Source organism: Ctenocephalides felis, unplaced genomic scaffold (genome assembly GCF_003426905.1).
Source record: "Ctenocephalides felis isolate EL2017-DRISC unplaced genomic scaffold, ASM342690v1 CF-g0.4_SCAFFOLD_01604, whole genome shotgun sequence".
Taxonomy (NCBI): Eukaryota; Metazoa; Arthropoda; class Insecta; order Siphonaptera; family Pulicidae; genus Ctenocephalides; species Ctenocephalides felis.
The window spans coordinates 15,040,290-15,054,571 of record NW_020537758.1 but is presented as its reverse complement, the minus strand read 5'-3'; the positions used below and the strand labels follow the sequence as shown (position 1 = coordinate 15,054,571).

Here is a 14,282-nt window from a genome sequence, read left to right as displayed (position 1 = left end):
CGTCCGTTTGAATAACAGTGTCAGTCGTCGCGTCTTTTGCCCAGAAAGAGAGCGAATCGTCGCCCGTTCTAGTCGTCTCTCCTTATCCCGCTACGTCCGGCGCGTAGCAGAAATCGTAGCTGTAGAGCGAGGCTACGAGGCTACTGCTACGTCTATTACATCGGCCTAGAGTGGGAGGGTGTCCTTTGGGCCTGCGCCGCTCGAACGCCGTTTGAGCGTCGTTCACCCCCGTTGTCCGCAGTCGGCGTTATTTCGTGAAAGCGCGGTACGTCAGTCATGCCCGCACCCGCCGTCGCAAGACACAGCTAACAGAAGAGAAAAGCAGCCAAAAAACTGTGTTGTGCTCTTGTGAACTAAAATAAACTTAGAACTTAACCAAATAGTTTTTTAGTTAAATTTTACTATCTAAGACCGTGTTTTTCATTTTTGTTGGATTTTTTTATACAGACGGACGGCGGGTCGCGAACGTTTATGATGTGAAAACGATGTGTGCGATCGTGTTTAAATTATGATTTTGGTTTTGTTGTTTACTGTAAGGATAATATCGTTACTTATTTGAGTTGAGTTTAATCCACGCGCTCAGTGACTTTGTGTCTTGGAAGGACCCGGTTGCATTATCTTATAAGTTTGTAATACACGTGCGCTTCTTACGCCGGTGGCAGAATGATCAAGATATTTGTTGGATTTTAATAACTAAACACAAGGTAAGGAGAGGGAATGAAACTTTCATATTAAAAAATTGCATTTTTGTTCATGTCTTCAATTTTTTTATCATTTTCTATACTGTGTTAACATAAATAATTTACAATATTTGTTTATATTTACATCTTTTGCATGATAAATAAAATTTTAATTGATCTTATATATTTGCGTTTACGGGTTGTCGGGGTCAGATTTACCAAGTAAAATAAAAAATGCTTCATATGCTTTTCTTTATAATTTATAAAATTATATGATTTATAAAATATAATGATTTTTTTTTATCGCACGGTATTTTTTTCTATCGTTACGGTAAAAATGTATCATGCTTGAATTTGCGTTAATACAATCGTAAACTTTTCTCAAGCTTTGCGTGTTCTCTGCGACGCTTCTTTAAAATTAATAAAAGCTCTAATAAGGTAATTTTACAAAGTAATCTTATACTTCATTTACAAAGCATCTAATACTTCTATAAAATCACATCATTTTATTTTCATCAAGTTGTTGATGCATAACAGAAAAATTAATATTTATTATTAAAAAATTATACAAATTTGAAAATTTAAAGCTCATCAAAAAATTCAAAAGTTGTATATATTTTCATTTTGTAGTATAGTTTCTCGAAACTTTTATTATTCATAGAATTCAGTGCCGCGGATTTTGTAGTTTTGTAAAACATATATAATTATAGATAAATCATTTTACTGAATTAATTAATATAATAGCACCACAGAAAAATACATGTACGATTTTTTATTTTTATGTTATCTTGGTAAGAAACTAAAAAAAATCACGTTTAAAATTTTTTTCAAACACTCGAATAAAAATTTTTTTACTATGAAATTGAAGTGTTTTAACTTTTGTTTGAAATTATTACCAAGGCATAAAATTGCAAAACTAAAATATCTAAAGTAAATTTCAATAAGAACAAAATATGGTATCTATTTTTAACTGAATGTATACAACTTTCATATTGAATTTGCATGATATATATTTTTATATAAAAAAATTAAAATCATGATTCCCGCGTATTACCGAAAATAAACCACTCAAACATCAATATCAAAACACATATCACGTGTTAAACGAAATATACATTTTTTTTTATTTATTCTCACTGTGAGTTATTTCACTATCGCACCTCAAGCTTCGCCGCGTAGAAAAGTGGGGACACGAAAATTGTCTCCCGTCAGAGATCCGGCGGGCGGATGGGGTTAAACGTTTTCCAAGGGGCAAAGGGTTTCAGCGGCCCTTAAGTGGGGTTGAAGGAAAGTCCGAAAGCATGTGGTGTGAGTTCCAGATTTCTTTTCTCGGGATGCTTTGCTCTCGGCGCATGCTCCATCTTGTAGCCCTCTCTCCTTCTGGAGTAGACTCTAAACTCCTTATGTGCCTTGCTCGCTCTCACGAGCTAGTGTTCGTGTTCTCTTCGGGTGTCTTCGAATACACCCCCACTACGGGGTAGACGTAGCAGTAGACGTCTTTTGGCTATCCTTATATACCTACGTTTAGGCGCCGTAGAGCGCATTGCTTCTTCGACGTTACGTCAGTGCGCGCCTACGCGGCTACGAAGCATGGAGCTCAAGACTTAGCACGATATGGACTATACACGTGTTTAGTGTTTTTATGAAAAAAAATGATAAAGACTTTTTTGACATTTAGTGTGATTTTGTAATAAGCGTACGGAACTTTTCGTGAAAAAGTGAACAAGATAATAATTTTAAATATTTTTTAAAGGTATGCGATTTTAATAAATAACACAAACATTTGAATACACAGTGATGATATTTTCTCTATTTTTCTTTTTTTTAATTTTTATTTTTAATTTAAATATTTTTTTTCACTTTTTAATCATGAACATAGAAACAGAGCTTTTTTAGAAACAAAACGTGCATTTTTTGCACTGCTAAATTTTTTACAATAAATATAAAAATATATAAGTATACGCAATCAACACTTGTAAAAAATCCAGTTACTTTTTCAATAATTTTCATTAGTATATTTTTTCATCTCTTTATTGAAATATATTTGTTATATTCATATTCATTTAAAAATTTAAATAATAATAAGTATACATCGACGTAATATTTGAAACTCGCGTATTAGTGTTAGATTATATTATTACACCCGAATTGAAACAAACTACCACTTGCTTGCACACAGATATCAATATCTTGTATCTTAAGTTTACATAGAAATTTACTTTAATTTCATCAACAAAATAATATTTAGAAAACATGTGTACTTTTTCAATAATTTTCATTGGTATATTTGTTCATCTCTTTATTGAAATATATTTGTTATATTCATATTCATTTATAAATTTAAATAATAATAAGTATACATCGACGTAGTATTTGAAACTCGCGTTATTGATCTTTGATTATACACCCAAATTGAAACAAACTACCACTTGCTTGATATATATCTTTTGGCGGGATATCACATTCAGTTTGCTCCCACATCACACAAATAGCAATGTCACGTATCTTGAGTTTACAAAGAAATTTATTTTGATTTTAGTTTTAGAATAATATTTATAAATACAAAACATGTGTACATCACTTTATCTGAATCTGAACTGAAGTCCAATCTGCAGATGTCATCCCGCTTACAGTTTGAAACTAGAATAACGTGTTTTTCTATGTTCATAACTCATCTAACTCGCTTTTTGGTTTCAAATAATATATGCTCGTGAAAATATAACGAATTTTGATATAGTGAGCAAGATTAAATACAATTTTTAAACACATTTTTGTCTTATTTATAATATGAACTCAGGGAGTTCTTTGGGAATACACATTTTGTGATAGTTGCAAAAATACGCATACTAAGTCGCGTTGTTTTTAGAATAATTGTTTTTTTGTGATTAGTTTTATATTTAAATTTAATAGAAATTTTGATAGAATTTTAAAATTTACTAAAATTGTGTAAGTAGAATTGTCTTCAAAATTTAAAACATAAAAATAATTGTGTTTTTGTAATTATTTAGAATTTTCAAAATTATGCAAAGTTTTATGTTTGTGGAGTGGCTTTTATTTCCGTTTGAAATTTTGTTGTTTTATTAATTTTTTTTAATTCTTAAATGTTAAAAACAAACACACACAAAAATGTCTATTTAGATAATTTACTTAGTGCATCTATGGTGCATCTGTTTTCAAATATTCTTAGTGCATTTCATGTTTAATATCGTCAATATTACACTAAATATTAATATTTGTATGAATACTCTTACAATTTGAATTGGTCAGTTTTGCATGGGTTCGGGGTTGTGATCACTTTGTCCCTTGCCAGATAGCTGGCGCCGCTGGTGAAAGTCATTATAAAAATCTGACCATCGTCTTTTTTGTTATGGATTCCCTATTCGTTTTGTCACAGATTCTCAATTTAAACGGGTATTGATGAATTTTTAACAAATTTATAAATATTGTTTAAAATCATTTTTCGTTTCGTGCTAGTATTTTCTTGTTACATTTATCTGTTGGAACAGACTGTGTTGAAAACTCATATAATTTTTATTGAATATTCCAAATATTGTATGTGGCATGTTTAAAACATCATCATTCTATTATATTTATTAAGGCTATTATTGATTGTGAGTTTAAACGGGTATCGGTAATTTTTAAACAAATTTATGAATACTGTTTAAAATCGTTTGTTGTTTTGTGCTAGTATTTTCTTGAAAGTTTTCTAGTTGAAAATTTATATCATTTTTTTTCATATTTCAAATATTGTATGTGGCATATTTAGAACATCATGATTCTATTATATTTATTAATGCTATTAATGATTGTGAGTAATTTTTAAAAATAACCAGTTCTGTCTATTTTACGGAAATAAAACCAAAATAATTAAATGTTGCAAGTGGTACTTTCATGTACCTAAGCGTATTTAAAAGCAACCTCTTTAAAGATGAACTATTTTCGTGTTCAATAATATTCATGATATCACTGAATGAAATGCATAAATAGAAAAAGTATATTCAAATCGATTTTATGTTAAGACGGTTTATACTAAGAATCTACATTTTAAAATAACTAGAACTCAAAATAGGACAGTTTCTCATCTTTATCTTCTTAGGATTTTTTTTCAACTTTTAATTATTTTAATTATTTTAAGTAAATAATAAGCATGTTAAATTACAGCACTCCAAATATATTTTGTTCGTTAAGTTTGAGAATAGAGTAGTTTACTCAACTCATAACCTATAAATTATAATACAGGTTTAAATAGTTGTCATGAATGAATTAAAACATTGAATACCATTAATATATATATAATATAATATATAAATGGTGCATATTGGCAATCAATTCAAAAACTAATTATACAATTGATTTAGAAAAAAAATAGGATTATACTAGAAATTAGTTTAAATTTAATAACAATAATAAATTAGATTGCAAAAGTAATACTTGTATTTTGTCGCCAGAGCGTAAGCATTTTTTATGAAATAAGCTTCTATATTAGAACTATTAAAATAATACATGTATAAAATATGGATATGAGTAAGATTGATGTAATTTCAAGGATATTGTAAAAAACAGTCTAATCATAGTAATACTCGAAAATTTCTTTTCGAATAGCATAAAGTTGTACAATTTATCACTTTTTTCTATAATCTCAGATTTTTGAATTTGGTAATTTTTTATCTTTCCCTAATTATAATAGCTGGACTTTGACTGGATCTTGTGATTGTCATTTATAACTTTTCATAGGACTGGACAATGAGAATTTTTTTTGCGTTAATTCGATTCGATAGTTCTTTAGCATATATTTTTGTGGTAATGAATAGTTTAGTTGTTGAGAAACTTTGTCCATCGCCCCATGTGCGCTTGTAATTACGCGTGCATTTTACATATTCATGCGCATCGTTCCATCTCGTCCCCATACATTCGTATCTGCGTGCGTCCGAGCCTATATGTCCAGTATTAAAAAAATAGCCGCGTTCTGTTGCCATTCGCATAGGGGATGGTGTTTTAGTACACAAAAAGTACATTTGCATGTCGAATTTTGTACTCGGCCTCTTTCTCTATGGCGCATATTTATTTTTCACAAACATGAATATATTTTCATGGGGATTTTCGGCGATGCGCGCGCCCGATATTTGAATACGGCCCGGCCAGAGTCCACCGGCCTGTGGCGCATATGAAAAGAATGAATTTCAATTTGATTTTGCACAATCCGCGGCAAAATGCATGTATGCAGCCAGAGAACTATTTTACATCAGTAATGAAGGCGAGTTCTAGTGCATTCGGAGATTTGATTGAATATTCTCGCGGCTAACTGGCGATTGTTTCAAAATTGTGAAAATGGGAACCTCGCACGCATTTTTGGATTTACTATTCATGAAAAGTTTTTTTACATAAACATATATACACGCATATATGTATACATATATATATATGTATATATATATATATGTATATATATATATATGTACATATGTACATATACATATGTGTGTAACTATGAAAACACTACACTCTACACTCTTTTTGTGCCAACTTTGTTGAATAATACAGTCCACTGAATTTTTTGTCACAAAGTTTAACACTAATATATAATGCGTTAATCTTTATATTCCATTGATATATTGATACAATCTTCATATTCCATTACGTAAAATTCGATTTATTGTCTCAATTGAAAATATCGTTTAGTAGCCGTTGGTTCCCTTCTCATAGTGACTATAATATGAGGTCCCTTGACCCTCGTTTTAAAATCTGCCTGTTTATTCTCTGATGTTATTTTAGTTGCATGAATTCAGGAGAACACTTTGCACAAATTCTATATTTTCAAATTTGTTAATAATAAATTGTTAGCATTTGAATCGAAAAAATCGTTTAGGAACCGTTTGTTTTCCTTTGTGTATTGTCTCTTATATGAGGTCCCCTGACCCTCGTTTTTAAATCTGCCAGTTTACTCTCTGATGTTTCTTTAGTTGCATGAATTCAGGAGAACACTTTGCACGAATTTTATGTTTCCAAATTTAATAATAATAATTTAGTCCTTTTTCCCAAATTAGAAAGTCCTTTATCTCATAGTTACGATTAAACACGAGCTTACATTTTCGAGGATAAACGTACACGTTTTATCGGTAGGATTTCGACAAAATCCGTCAAGTTTTTTATATCTCACGAATATTTGATAGGGATTATTTGCACAAACTCTAGCGATTTATGGTGTTCAATATTGTAAATAATTACGCGACAAGCTTTATTCGAATGCAACCAATGAAAATAATTTTACACTGGAATACTCTTTAAAACACATGCACTTGATGTTGAAAATTGTGTTTTTTTTTTCTAAATTTTAAAATGTAAACTGATATATATATATGTATATATATATATATATATATATATATATATATACCATATTTTTGACATATACCTTCAACAATTTGTGTTTGTAAACAACCTCAACAGTTTGTGAATTCAGAGATCTTTGTATTCGCTAAAGTTTAAATACTTGCTCGTATAATTTTGATTCATTCTAATGTCTTTAGTAAACTATATCATAACTTAAACGGACCCCAAGTTTGTATTTAAACACATCATTCATAATATAACTTTGTAGGAAAACTTAATTATACTAGAAATGACTAATGATAGAGTAGAGCGAGCTTTAAAGATCATAAGGATAAATTTATCAAATTGGGAAAAATCAACCGGTGAAATATATTTAAAAAATAAATGATTTGTGCCATAAATGTCACTTATTTTCACGATGAAGCAAAAGAAGAAGAAAATTTAGTCATATGAGAGATAGCCTTAAATTTGTAAAGTTATGTACAAATACACAATACTTTATTATAATTTAATATAAATTAGATAAGAAGTATCTCAGTCTGTTCATCAATTTCTTTACAAATTTAATTATTACAAAATGCATATTTATTTATTGCTACGTACGTTTTCGTATTTTTAATACAGAAGCCTTTTTTGATGTCTGGCTGTATACGTAAACTTGAGGACTTGATTAATGTTTTTCTTTAAGAAGTGGAAGCGTGGAAGTGAATAGCTTGGAATTGAAATCAGTGTAGAATATATTATTAATCATTAGATACAATACTTGCAAAAAAAAATTTGGCGCCTTGTATCAGGCTAGGAATCGAGTTCCTATAATCACCATTTCTGGATGAGTCTATAATTACTAGATGCACATGAAAAAATCTCCAATTCCATATATTCCTCGATTCAATCCTACCTGATATGTTTAGTGTATTTGCATACCTATGTCTAAACAGCTTCATTGACTACTATCCTACTACAACCATCTCCAGCGCATTGACTGGGTATATATACTATGGATATATATCCAGTATCCACACTTCGCACGCATTTCCTACATAGTTTATGTTCACTATATGATCAACCACAGTATAGAATATATATACAGTGCTTTATCAGCACATTAGATCGATTAGATTATGTCCTTGATTATAACCTATATATATCCGTTAATAGTAATGCATATTATATTGCCAACAGTTAACTAGCAGGCCAATTGACAAATATTTTGATCATTTTGCGCGAGATTGAAATTGAATTAAAATTTATATTTGGGATCGAGATTTTTTTCATATTGAAAATTGCAAATAATACACACTGTTTCAGAATTCTTTTTTTTTTAATTCTTTACTTAGCGATTTTTATCAAAATTTTTATATCTGATTTACTTGTTTTCTCAGTATAAAACATTCAAACAGTTCTTAATTAATTATTTTTCATTAATATACTATTTATACCGGTCCAGTAATATTAGAATATATTCATTTCACTTTATTGTTGTTGTTTAAAAATTTCTATATTCGAATCAAGATAATCAAATTACAGTAAATAAATTGAACTAGTATATAGATGATTTAAAACTGGCCACTTCTTGAATAAAACCGAAAAGTATATCATGTAATAGATTTTTTTATTTTATTTTAATTATTCTAATCGCATTTTTCAATAAAATATGAAACATTCTATTAATTAACTTTGCGTAGGGTAATTGCAATGGGCCGAAAATCGAAATTGAAAATTTTTACATTTCTCAACGTTTTAAAGGTTTCTGAACATTTTGGCATGCCTCAGAAAAAATGGATGTGTGTGTGTATGTATGTATGTATGTATAGATACAAATTTCCAGTCACGTTTTCGGGCGCATGGATCAACCGATTTGAACGGTTCGATTATTTGATTTGAACATTCGATTTCTATTGATAGGAAGATGAGCTGATTAGGTTTTGGCAAAGGCAGGTCCAGCAGTTATTGAGAAAACGGAGCATCCGATTTGAATGATCTGAAAAACATTCAATTAGTAATGATTGGGAGAAGTGTTTATTAGTTTTTGGCAAAGGCAGGCTCAGCCATTTCGAAGAAACGAAGCTAAATGTGTAAAAAATGGCAGCAAAATAATTGATCTTGGAAAAAAATTTATTGTTTCAACTTTTTTTTTTCAAAAAAAAAGTATATCGAAAATAATTCACATTTTATTTTGAATACGGACTATAGTTCTAATATACTTTAAACAAATAATTTCAACTTTGCAATTCAGTTTATATAATTCTGGTAAATATTAGACAATATTACATTATTTATTTATATTATAATAATCTATTTGAAAACATTCAGTATTCCTCGAACATTTCGTTACGGTGCGGGAAGTTCCAGCAATTTGCCTTGAGGCACGACGCCATACACCCCACTAGTTTTATATTATATTTTGCAAGTTTTTGGTAATTCACACAAAGAAATAAATGCGTACTATTTTGCTTTGTTTTTTTATCGGCGTGGACTTTGGATATTACTAATTCATATTGAGAGATATTGCTTATGCGAAATCGTTTGTCTAATCATGACATACATTGTTTTTCGCTTTTTCGTACATGAACAGTTCTAATAATTATCATACTGACATATTAATTTGTGAGAGTTTATTATTAGCAAAACTCAACAGTACAACCCCGACAACTGCCATGTACTACGATAACCTTTGTTTTTCGAATTTAATTCTTCTAGTTTTATTAGAACCAAAACTTACAGTAAACATGTAATATATTTTATGAATTTATCAAGTTAAAGATTTCCCAGAATTATTTTCTCACCGTGCGATTAGAATTGCAAAATCCGTGCACCATCATCCGCAAAATGCATACAATTGCTAACAAATCATATCGGTCACAATTAATTCGGTCGATATTAATTGTTTACGGTAATCACTCGATGATTGCCAAATTGATTGAGGGTAATATTATCACCACAGCATTAGCAGTGGGGAGCACGCCATCCCCGAAATAGGCGCTCACCCTCCAAAACACAATGTACAATGCAATCAACGGTCAATGAACATTGATACTGTCACTAGGTCATGATCACATGATCACCATGAAAGCCACTGGCTAAAACAACAATTCAGCCTAATCGTACTTGAAATCGACAGTGACGGTGTTTCAAATTAGATAATTTACAATTATGAAAAATTCACTGTTTTACTGTTTTCCTAAACCCCATCGCTAAATTTTATAAAGATTTTTTTTTAATTTATTGCTCAAATATAATTAAGACGTCAAATAAATGTTATGATTTATTTCTATGTCATCTACTGCAAGCATTGTCACTTAAATTCATTTTTTTCATTTACCATTTTCTTTTTCAGAAACATTCCTGCTTTTTCCTCACCCTATAGTACTTCAAGAACACATAAAGGGTGAGTTTTCAATCATTTTTACCATATAGTCCTCGTAACTAACGTCAATACATACTAACACGACAAATCATAAATATTTTATTACATACGCAAGAAATGAGTAAATGTCTTACAAAAAACTGGAGTCATTATTAGTAATCTATCACTCTTAAGACAAATATTGAGTGTGTGCATTTGTCAAAATCTGTATTTAATCTCCTATTCGACTAATGTGTTTTTGTCTGTAATTATATTTACATAAAACGGGACATTTTTTGTTGTGTACATATAAAAATGTCTGGATTAAATTGAGGAGAATGGTTTCTTTAGAATATATTGATATGTACTTTTATTCGGAATTTGTTATAAATAAATAAATATATATATAAATATATATATATATATATATATATATATTAGGATGGTCTTTAAAATCGGCATTTTCGAATTTCCTTCGAAGGGCTCACATGGTTCCAAATTGATGAAAAACAATTCTCTGAAAGTTTGAACTTTTAATATTGTCTTTAAGATAGTGCGCACTTCAATCAAAATTTTGTATGGAAATAGCATGGCAAAATTTTCAAAAATTTTGTAGAGCGTCGAATTTTCAATAAAGAATGACACGAATTTTCACTTTTAATTCATTTGTCGCTAAGTTATACATAATTTTTTTTTTCAATTTTCAAAATTTTTTTCATGCTATTTCCATACGAAGTTTCATGCAATTGCGCTCTATCTAAAAGACAAAATCAAGAGCTAAAACTTTCATAGAATTGTTTATTATCAATTTGGAACCATTTGAGCCCTTGGGAGCAAAGAAATTCGAAAATGTCCATATTAAGGACCACCCTAATATTTATATATATATATATATATATATACATATATATATATATACATATATATATATATATATATATATATATATATATATTAGGGTGGTCCTTAAAATGGTCATTTTCGAATTTCCTTGCTCCCAGGGGCTCAAATGGTTCAAAATTGATAAAAAACAATTCTCTGAAAGTTTTAGCTCTTAATATTAACGTTTAGATAGAGCGCAATTCAATCAAAGTTTGTATGGAAAGAGCATGGAAAATTTTTGAAAATTAAAAAAAAATGTTTTAGGTATAACTTAGCGACAAATGAATGAGTTTTATTCATTCATTTGTTCGCTAAATTACATTTTAAAAACATTTTTAAAATTTTTGAAAATTTTTCCATGCTATTTCCATACAAAACTTTGATTGAATTGCGCTCTATCTAAACGTTAATATTAAGAGCTAAAACTTTCAGATAATTGTTTTTTATCTATTTGAAACCATTTGAGCCCCTGGGAGCAAGAAAATTCGAAAATGACCATTTTAAGGACCACCCTAATATATATATATACCAACCAACAAGTTCATAATTTATCTACCAGAACATACAAATTTATCTCCTACGTATGTTTTATATATGGATTTATATAAACTAATCAACTTTTAAAATTTAATTACTAAGTTCTGTTCAAAATATTAAACTACTTTATATGTTAAGTTGACATACGATGTTTTTCTTAATTTTACTTAATATGTATTTTGAGTAGAGAAAATACAATTTGTTTCAGTTATTTTCCCAGGCAATTATTTTACATTGCTCTGACTTGCATTTGTTCTCGGTATGATAAACTTCAATTTAAAATACAATTTTTATTATTTTATCAATTTTTGCAATTGCATTATAAAGTTTGTCACATCATTCGTAATTCTTCTGTTGAAAATATTAAATTAGATTTGATATCAGCATTAAATGTTTTTTTTTCGTTAGATAGCTGAGTATTATTTTCTAATCATATTTCTCCATTTCTTTGAGTAAAGAAAATTTAATTTTTCAGTTATTTTTAGACACATAGTAATCGCAAATAAATCGAAATTGATTTTTTTTGCTTATTTTCACGTCTCCAATCCATATATCATACTGTAAAGAACTGCATCACTGGATTAATTTTTGTTTAATATAGAATTCAATATAGCCATGCAATTGATTCTATATCTCATGTAGATAGATGATCAAATAAAAAAAAATAAAAAAAAAAATTCACGTCTCAAATATTTTTGAACATTTTGGCATATCTTATTATTAGAAAAAAGTGGATGTATGCGTGCTTATGTGTGTGCGGATACAATTTTTCGCCGACGTTTTTGAGAGCAATGAGATGATGAACCGATTGATCATTGATTCAAAAACAATTAGATTCTTATTGATGCTTTGTTTTTGGCAGAGGCAGATCTACTCGTTTCAGAGATATGGAACAAAAAGTGCTCAAAATGGTTTTTGAGAGAACGTTGCATTCGACTGGACTGATTCAAAAAACAATTTATTTGGGTTGATGGAATAAAGAACTGATTAAACTTTTTGGAAGGCAGATCCATAAAAATTGCAATTTAGTGGTCAAATATGATCATTACAACGAATGTCTCGGTTATTTTCCCCGGCACGTGTTCTACATCGCACTTGGCTTGGAATTCGTCCTCTGGTATCATAAGAACGCACTCGGTCAGTTTCCGTTGCCGTTGTCTCGTTGTCGTTGTCTCGGAGGCAAAGCTTTATCAGTTACCAAGTTATCTCTATCGGTTGCAATAGTATGGTGCCTGTGCCTCAGATATTCTCCTCATTTCTTGGCTTATCTGCCCGTCCTGTTTCCGGTCAGTGCTTCGCGCGTTTGCGGACGAGATATGAGAGATTATTATTATTAATACGAATAATAAGCGGCTTCATAATCTTGCGACACCTTCCCCTCGCCTTGCGCCGCCTTAGTTACACTTAGTTGTTTAACCACAACCGTTCTGGGTAGAGATACCCGATAGCGCAGACCGGACGGCCGAAGTTGCCCAAGAAAACCCCAGCAAGTTGACCGCCGACCAAGTGACAGATAACGATACAACTTGGGAAACAGATACTTAGTAGAAATTTGTAATATAAATAGAGCTATTGTCATATCTTGCAATATTGATAATTGCTTCCATAATTTTATTTGCTTTCGTGTCATGAAGTTTTATGCTGAGTTTTTATTGTATTAAAAATTTTACTTCATATTATTTTTGAGTATTCAACAAAGTCAAGAAATTTAAACACATTCATAATATTTGTGTTTTGAAATAATTGGAACTTAGGAATAAAATTTTATGCTGAATTTTTTTATTTTTATTTTACTACAAAGATTACTTCATACAATTTTTGAGTATTGCAATAAGTTAAGAAAATCTATCAAATTCATTATATCTGTGTAAAAAATGATTTTGGATCAAAAATTCATTGTTTTGACAATTGATCGTCATCCAGACCGTATAGAGGGCTCGAACAGAAATTAGAAGATTTGTCATTTAGGCAAAAATAATGAAAAAAAAACTGCTATTTCAATATTTTTATCTTTTGACGCGTGAATTGTAGTAAACTATCTGTTTTTTTCAATGATTGTTGTGATTGATTGCTTTTTGAAGGACCAATTATAAAATATTTTAATATCTAACTAGCAACATTTATTTTTTGTTAATTACATAAATTACATCGTATTTATAATAATTTTAATATTGTTTTTGATAACGTATTGATTGATTTGATTTATTTGTATGATTTTCCGATTGATGATTTTTTGTTTATATATCAATATGACCGCATGCTTTGATTGGCGCGAACACTAGCCTTATAAAAAGCTCTAAAATTTTGTGAAATTTTATTTGCTCGTGTTGAGCCGATAATCACAGAACCTATTAATTGTGAAGTTAGAAATTTTCAATACTTTTCGAGTTATACGACGTTAAAATTGAGCAGGTTTCTTGAACGAAATTTGATCCATTTTATTTATTTATTTATTTATTTATTTATTCATAAGCAAGCCGTAATTAAAAATTCGTAAATGGTATCTT

General features: G+C 29.7%; 1 protein-coding gene across 1 annotated transcript in view; it reads left to right on the top strand.

The window, feature by feature from the left end:
- The window catches only part of LOC113372637 (homeobox protein prospero-like), a 171,525-nt gene that overhangs the window by 17,970 nt on the left and 139,273 nt on the right, over positions 1–14,282 (top strand). Inside the window, exon 2 of the mRNA XM_026612995.1 lies at positions 10,348–10,398. The gene's annotated coding sequence lies outside the window, so the exon portion shown is untranslated. The remainder of the gene's footprint in view (positions 1–10,347; positions 10,399–14,282) is intronic.